We start from the raw sequence: 9181 nt of genomic DNA on the forward strand, positions 1-9181 counted from the left end.
TTGGCCGCGCCGCGCAGCATGCGGGATCTTAGCTCCCCTACCAGGGATCGAACCCATGCTCCCTGCAGTGGAAGCATGGAGTCCTAGCCACTGGACCACCAGGGAATTCCCTCCTTGCTTCTTATTTTGCAGGAAAAATAAAATCGATGGGAAGTGAACGTCCATAGACCCCCCCCGCCCCATGTACCACCTCCCTGCCCTGTGCTTTCCCACCGTGACTGCTCCCACCCCAGGTCACCGTCTCACAGTTCTCCCCTCTCTCTGCTGCACCTTTAGCTTCCCCCTCTGCACTGGATCATTCCCGTCAGCTCACACAGAGTCATCTCTCATTTGAAAACAAATTAAACTCCTCTTGACTCCACCTCCCCTTCCAGCTCTGACCCCATTTCTTTGCCCTTCTTTATAGTAAATCTTCTCCAAAAAGTTGTCACACTCACTGCCTCCATATTTTCTACTGATATTCTCTCTCAAACCTTCTCTAATCAGACTTTGCCCTCCTTCTCTACCCTGAAATGTCAAGGTCACCAATGACCCCCGCCTTGGTGCTGAGCCAGTAGTCACTGTTCAATCCTCACCTTGCTTGACCTGTCAGCAGCACCTGACACAGTGAGGTGACTCTCTTCTCACCTGGCTCTGAGCCAACACATCCCTCTGGACCCCTCCCGTCTGCCTGTGGCTCCTAGTCAGTCTCCTCAGCTGTTCCTCCTCCCTCTGATTTCAGTGTCAGGGATCGGTCTTTTTTTAAAAAATAAATTTATTTATTTTTGACTGCGTTGGGTCTTCGTCGCTGCGCATGGGCTTTCTCTAGTTGCGGCAAGCGGGGGCTAGTCGGCTACTCTTTGTTGGGGTGCATGGGCTTCTCACTGAGGTGGCTTCTCTCGTTGCGGAGCGCAGGCTCTAGGTGTGTGGGCTTCAGTAGTTGTGGCGCGCGGGTTTAGTTGCTCTGCAGCAGGTGGGATCTTCCCAGACTGGGGATCGAACCCGTGTCCTCTGCATTGGCAGGCAGATTCTTAACCACTGCACTACCAGGGAAGTCCCAGGGATGAGTCTTTGAACCTCCTCTATTCTCCATGAGTACTCCCTTTGGGATCTCATCCACTCTCATCACCTCTCACCTGGACCATCACTGTCTCCCTGCTCCCTTCCCCAGCTGTCAGGTGTGAACACCTGAGTCAGGTCCTGTCCCTGCCCTGCTCAGAGCCCTCCTGTGGCTCCACCTCACTCAGGGTCAGGGCAAGGTCCTCAATGCATCCCACAAGCCCCACACGATCTGTACCCATCACCTCCCTGCCCTCATCTCCCCCTCACTCACTCTGCCCCAGCCACACCGGCCTCCACACCTCAGGGCCTTTGCACAGGCTGTTTCCTCCACCTGGAACCAGAGCATTTCTTTGCTCACCTCCACATTCCCTTCAATCTTTGCTCAAAAGTTAACTTCTCCATGAGACTGTCCCTGGCCACATTATTTACAATTTCAGGGCCTCATGACCATCACCTACTCCTCCTTCCCATTTTCTTACTTTATTCTTCCCTAAAGAAACCCACTTCACAGATGAGCAAACTGAGGCATAGCAAGGTGAAACACCTTTATTTAACAAGAACTCAGTGATTAGCTCAAGACCTAGTGAGAAACGCATTTCATTTCCCCATCAGGGCAGAAGAGCTTAGTGATGAAATGCTCATGCCTGGGTCCAGCCAGCCTGGGTTTGAGTCCCAGCTAAGCCTCTTGCCTCAAGAGCAAATCACTTCAGCTTTTTATGCCTCAGTTTCCTCTTCTGAAAATGAGGATGTTAACCTTACCCACTTCATAGGGTTATTGTGAGGATGAAACGAATTAATATTTGTAAAGCGCTTAAATAATCGCTGGTGTCTCATAAATAAAAGTGGTATTGATATAATATTAGACACTAAATTATGTTAGTTGCTATTATTATTACACACCATAAAAATATGGCAAGCAACCATTTAGCTACAATATTTTCATCTGGTGACATTTACTGAGCCCTTACTAAACCACCCGTGCTGAGCATTTAAGCTGGATCATCGCACTGAATCCCATCATCCTGTTTTAATGGCCAAAACAATCCTTGGAGGTTGCCCTGGGTTAAGAGGCTTCAATGATCTAAAGCTTGTTATACTATCTAATGCCGGTAAGAGCTCCATTCATGTCAGCTGTTACTATTTTGAAATAAATTGATTAAGGTCTTGTTAAGGATTAAGGCTCTATCAAGCCAGTGGTCCGTGGACGTGGCACAAAGCCCGATTCCCCTTCACCCCCACAACAGAGAACTGAAGTTGTGGAGACACGCTTTAGAGACTAGGGTGTGCTTTGCCCCAGGTGGTTATTAGCTGCATTAATAATTAGCTGCAATTTACAAGCGAATCCACCAGCTTGCCCGGTATGGATGTGTGCCGATCACTGGCAAACAAGGGATCCCTGGAGCTGGGGGTGGTCCCCTCACACAACGAGGGCAGCCAGACTTCACTGAGGGGCAAGGACCTTCAAGTGATGTACCTTACGAGCCCTGGGTATTCAAAATGCTTGTACGTGATGCTCTCCTGAGGACCACGAGGTGCCTTGTAGCCAACATGTCCAACACGGCTGAATGCCAACTACTGGCTGGGTCAGAATGGCATGGCACTGCCTGCTGTTAGGATGTTTGGAAGTGTGTGTGTGTGTGTGTGTGTGTTTGGTGGGGAGGATATTGTATTGGTTGTCACAGTGACTGGGGGATGCTACTGATATTTGGTTTCCAGGGACCTGTGATGCATGGCAGACATCTTCCCCAGATGGTTATAACAACGTATCCAAACTGATGTGCTCTTTCCCAGGAATTGACCATTCTCCATTAAGGAGTGGCATCCACAGCCCTCCCCTTGACGTGGGCAGGCCTTTGGGACTGCTTCGCCTTTCAGAGCATTGCAGAAGTGACATGGCTAAGGGATTTCAGAGGCTGGGTCAGGAAAGAGGATACAGCCTCTGCCTGACTCTCTGGGGATGCATGCATGGGGAGCCGTGAGTCCAGTGGTGTGCTCCTAAACGTTTAACAACTGGCTCTGTAGGGGAAAAAAAGAAAAGAGTCTGGGTGTGTAGCATGTGCTGATTTCTGTGGTGTGAATACACCTTCCATGGCTGACAGCAAGCTACCAACACGACGTTCCTGGACTTTGGACTTGGAAAGAGCTGTCCACAATGTGCTTCCAGGATCCGATGCGAGCCAGCTCCAGCACACCACCGCCTGAGTCACCATGTAAGTCTGACTGCCCTGAAGTCGTCACATTGGAGATACACAGGGAGATAGACATGTTTGGGAGCCCCAGCTGTTTGGGTCTGCCCATCCAGGGTGCTACAGAGAGGAGTGAATGAGCCCTCAGGTGACCCAGTCCCAACCACTGCCTGATGGCACCTGCACAAGAGCCCCTGAGAACTGCTTAGCTGAGCCCGGTCAATCCCCAGAGCCGTCAAAATAATAAAGGAATGGTTATTGTTTTAAGTCATTGCATTTTGAGTGGTCCGTTATGCAGCACTTGCTAAATGTAACGATGCTCAGTGACCTGTATTTCAGGGGACAGGTACCACTCACAAAGGGTGGCCAAGAGAATTCCAGTCAGCATTAAAAGTTCCATCTGGAATGGATAAAGAAGATGTGGTCCATATATACCATGGAATACTACTCAGCCATAAAAAGAATGAAATAATGTCATTTGCAGCAACATGGACGGACCTGGAGCTTATCATACGAAGTGAAACAAATCAGTAAAAGACAAATACCATATGATATCATTTATATGTGGAACTAAAATATGACACAAATGAACTTATCTGTGAAACAGAAACAGACTCACAGACATAGAGAACAGTCTTGTGGTTGGTTGCCAAGAGGGAGGGGGGTGGGGGAGGGATGGACTGAGAGTTTGGGATTAGCAGATGCAAACTATTATAAATATTATAGAATGAATAAACCACAAGGTCCTACTGTATAGCACAGGGAACTATATTCAATATCCTGTGATAAACCATAATGGAAAAGAATATAAAAATGAATGTATATGTATATATGTATAACTGAGTCATTTTGCTGTACAGCAGAGATTAACACAACATTGTAAATCAACTCTACTTCAATAAGTTAAAAAAAAAGTTCCATCTGGGCAGAGGAACTTTGCCTTTAGAAACATTTAGAAAGGTTTTTTTTTTCTTTCTTCTTGTTTCTTGATCTGAGGGCTGGTTACATGTGCCTTCGTTTGTAAAAATTCATCAGGCTGTACAGTTTGTGTACTTTCTAGAAAAGGTTTACTAGAAACGATAACAACAATAAAAACAGAGATGTAGTCCATGGAAAGGAACCAAAAGATGCCCAAAAAGCTCTCCCCTCTGTAATCAAACAAAAGATAGGATTATTATTTTTACTATTATTTTAAAATATGGAACGCTTCACAGATTTGCTTGTCATCCTTGTGCAGAGGCCAGGCTAATCTTCTCTCTATCGTTCCAATTTTAGTATATGTGCTGCCAAAGTGAGCACGATAGGATTATTTTTAAATTAAGGACCCCATGAGAGTATTGAGAGGTAGCTTCGCTCTCTCCTCAGTGGTTCCTCCAATCAAGTAGGGCCTTTTTATAGTGATGGAAAATTTTGCACAAAAATACCTCCGTGACTCAGTGGTGATACCATTGCCATGGTTTGGTGGCATATACTTATAATAACCATTATTTTATGATTATTTTTTATGGCTCTGGGGACTGACTGGGCTCAGCCAAGCAGTTCTCAGCGGCTCTCATGCAGTGGTCTTCAGGCAGGGGCTGGTGCTGGGTCACCTGAAGGCTCATCACTCCTCTGTCGAGCACCGGAGGTGGGGACTCAAACAGCTGGGGGCTCCCCAGCATTTCTCCATCTCCACGTGGTCTCCTGCTAGTGCATACTTTTCCCTGAGTAGCCACTCTTTTTTTTTTTTAATGCTTTTTGCCACATAAAAGTAAACACTTTATTTTCTTTGTTGTACAAATCACGATGATGGAATTGTCCTTCTCTCTCTCTCTCCTTTTTTTTTGGCCGTGCGGTGTAGCATGTGGGATCTTAGTTCCCCTACCAGGGATCAAACCCTGGTACATTTTGGTACTTGAAATATCATGTCGTTAACTTTTGTTTTATGAATTTGGAAGACTGAACAGTTACTGTGAATAGTAATATTTCAGTATCGGTCTAAAAAAATACATGGGTATTGTCCTTGTCTCCCTTTCTTAGGAGTCAGTGTTTATTCACTGTACAATTATTTCAGCTTTGGGAATTTCCTGGCGGTCCAGTGTTAGGACTCGGAGCTCTCACTGCCGAGGGCTTGGGTTCCATTCCTGATCAGGGAACTAAGATCCCACAAGCTGTGCAGTGTGGCAAAAAAACAAAAAAAAAAAACAAAACAGCTTTTCTGTATGCTTGAATTAGCTTTTCTGTATCGTTGAATTTTTTCAGAATACAATCATGGGGGTAGAAAAGACCCAACTGTCAAAGATTCAGTGTCCGGGCTTCCCTGGTGGCACAGTGGTTAAGAATCCGCCTGTCAGCATAGGGAACACAGGTTCAAGCCCTGGTCCAGGAAGATTCCACATGCCTCGGATACCACAACTACTGAGGCTGCGCTCTAGAGCCCATGAGCCACAACTACCGAGCCCGCGTGCCACAACTACTGAAGCCCGCGCGCCTAGAGGCCATGCTCTGCAACAAGAGAAGCCACCGCAATGAGAAGCCCGCGCACCGCAACGAAGAGTAGCCCCCGCTCGCCGCAACTAGAGAAAGCCCACGCGCAGCAACGAAGACCCAACGCAGCCAAAAATAAATAAGTTAAAAAAAAAAAATTCAGTGTCTGTAAAGCCTATTAGGACCCTCTGCTGAGGGCAGGGAGCAACTGAAGGTTTCCAGGATCCTGGGCTGCTGCTCCCAGCAGGATAGCTGATGGTCAGGAGCTCCCACTATGGAGGCAGACGATCAACGTTCAAATCCTGGTTCTGCCTCTTCTTGGGCAGGCCATCACTTAGGCGTGTTGCTGGCCTCTGAGCCTCAGTTTTCTTGTCTGTAACATGGGGATAACTATTGTTCTACCTCAAAGGATGGATGTGAGCAATGAAGGACAAATATCCCTAAGCCATGCCTGGGACTCAAGGAATAAGACTCAATGGTCATAAAAGAGCTGTAGGCTTTCGCTCTTTGGATGAGGATTTGATAATCTGAAAGAATTAGGAGCCTAGTGAGATGCCCTCTGTGGATCCCCCTTGGGGAGAAGGGAAATGGGAGAGGGGCGTGGGCACACATCTACCTCATCACCCTTTCAAACTCTGCCAACTACCCAGGGCACCCATGTTGAACTTGAACCCCTCAGGGAGAATGCGTGAGCAAACCACCAAGCCAAAGCCAGAAACTACTTCCAATAACACCCCATGGAGAGATATGCACCTGCATAAGCTGGGGAATCTTGGTGGTGGGATTTGTGGTGCATTTCTGCTGTGTGTGTTCATGTACATGTTCCATTTATATTTGCACACAGGGAGCCCTGTTTCCCAGAATGGGTACCTTTTTTAAAAAAATTACCTTCATGGATGTATAAATTACATCCAGTAAGATGCACACACTTCAAGTGTACAATTTGTGTTCTAACAACTGTGTACAACTGTACAACCATGCCCACAGCCAAGATGTGGGACATTTCTTTCACTCTAAAAGGTTTATCCCTTCCCAGTTAAGCCCCACCCCCATCCCTGCCACTAATCTGCTTTCTGTCATTATAAATTCGAGTTTTCTCTTCTAGAATTTCGTATAAATGGAATCATATGGTGTGCCAGTTATTAATTTACTTCCTCACAGCTCCAAGTTGAGAAATTGGAATCTGGGCGTGTAAATCTTTTCCCTTTGCCGGCTGACATGTTAAGTTTTTCCAGTAGAGGGAGCCAGAGAGGCATTACAGGAGGAAGTGCTGTGTTAGTTTCTGCACAGCAAAGTGAATCAAACATATGCATACATTTATCTCCATATCCCCTCCCTCTTGAGCCTCCCTCCCACCCTCTCTATCCCACCGCTCTAGCCGGTCGCAAAGCACCAAACTGATCTCCCTGTGCTATGCGGCTGCTTCCCACTAGCTATCTATTTTACATTGGTAGTGTATATATGTCCATGCCACTCTCTCACTTCTATCTATTTTACATTGGTAGTGTATATATGTCCATGCCACTCTCTCACTTAGCCCCAGCTTCCCCCTCCCCCCACCCCGTGTCCTCAAGTCCATTCTCTATGTCTGCGTATTTATTCCTGCCCTGCCACTAGGTTCATCAGTACCATTTTTTTTTTTTTAAGATTCCATATACATGTGTTATTTGCAGTGAGGTGGATGGACCTAGAGTCTGTCATACAGAGGAAGGGGTTTTGCTTCCCACTTCCAGACTGCCGGGATAGGCAGCTTCTCCTGCCCCATTCCCAAGCATACATGCATGCTTCTCCGGTGTCTGGCAGTCAGCAGCATCCCTCAGCCAGCACCCTCCCCTGGCACCCACCTCAGCTGGTTTCCTAGCTGAGTGCGGCTAGTGAGATACTTCCTTGGGAACTGCTTTCCCTAGCATCCTAGAGGACTGACTTCTGGCAAGTTCCAGAGGGTGGATTTCCAGTAAGTTCTACAGGAGCAGCACCAAAGGGATTCTTTTGCCCTTTAGTGAGCCATCTCCAAGTGTTCTCCAAAAACAGCAGGGATTCTGGGGCTGCCACGGACAGCCTGGGACTGGCATCTTTCTCAAGCTCTCTGTCTTAGATCTTAGGGGTAGTGGCTGCTCCTTGTATTTGCTACTTCTATATTCTTTAGCATTCTCTTATTTCTTAGCAGCTAATCCCTCTAACTCGAATCCTCTGCTATAATTAATAATTCTGTATATTAAACATTCTCCCTTCAAATTCCTGTGTGGTTCCAGTCTCCTGATTGGACCCTGACTGATAACTATAGAATGTGTCCCTGTGTCTCCTTTCCTTCAGCATAACATTCTGTGATTCAGACACATCGCTGCATGTATCAATCAGGAGTTCGCTCCTTTTTATCGCGGAGTAGTATTCCACTGAACAGATTAAACCACGATCTGTTTACCCACCCAGCATGATGGACATTTGGGTTGTTTCTAGCTTGAGGCTATTATGAATAAAGCTTCTATGAACATTCACATACAAGTGTTTGTGTGGACATATGTTTTCATTTCTCATGAGTAACTATGTAGGAGTGGAATTCTTGGATCATGTGGTAAGTGTGTATTTCACTTTACAAGAACACGCCCGGTCGTTTTTTCAACATGATTGTACCATTTGCGATCCCATCAACCATGTATGAGAGTTGCAGTTGTCAGCACCTTGTATTGTGAACCTTTTCAATTTTAGACAGAATGGCTTCCTTTTCATGCCCCAGGGAGATTTTCCTCTACCTGACATCCTCCTTTATTAATTTTTTTTTTTTTGGCCACACCTTGCGGCTTGTGGGATCTTAGTTCCCTGATGAAGGACTGAACCCGCACCCTCAGGAGTGGAAGTGCGCAGTCCTAACCCCTGGACTGCCAGGGAATTCTCTCCCTTATTAATTTTAACTCTTTACTCTGAACTGTGGTGCCAGTGTTGTTTCTAACCTGTGAAAAATGGTTACAGAAAAATCATCAATAAAACAAGATTGAAAATTCTTTGCTTTTTGGAATTATTTGCATGTACAAAGATTTGGTGTTTCTTCTCGTTCAAGAAGGCAGACTGAGCTATTGATAATCAGAGCCTCTACTGGCCTGTAAGAGATTTTAGGTAGATTTTTAAAAAACGGTACCCTTTCTGGGTGAATGCAAGCCTGGGGTAGCAGAGCCTGGTGATCAGAGCAAGGGCTGGATTCAAGCCCCCGGCTGGCCTCATAATAATAATAGCTGGTTCTGTGCTAGATGCTCTCAAAACAGAATCCCAGGAATCCCAAGTTCAAATGCCTACAAGAGACAGGCGGTATCCAAAGTGAGACCAACTGGGTAGAAGCAAACCGGAGAGAAGAGCCCAGCCTGGAGGCTGTGCCAGTGCTCACTCTGGCTGATTTACTGCCCAGTAGGAAGGTGGGCCCAGTTTGGCTACATTTTCCAGTTTGTCAAGTAATTGGAAATCCCTGTTTTTATGTGAAATCACCCAATTTTTAAATG

This window comes from Hyperoodon ampullatus (assembly GCF_949752795.1).
Source record: "Hyperoodon ampullatus genome assembly, chromosome: 18".
Classification (NCBI taxonomy): domain Eukaryota; kingdom Metazoa; phylum Chordata; class Mammalia; order Artiodactyla; family Ziphiidae; genus Hyperoodon; species Hyperoodon ampullatus.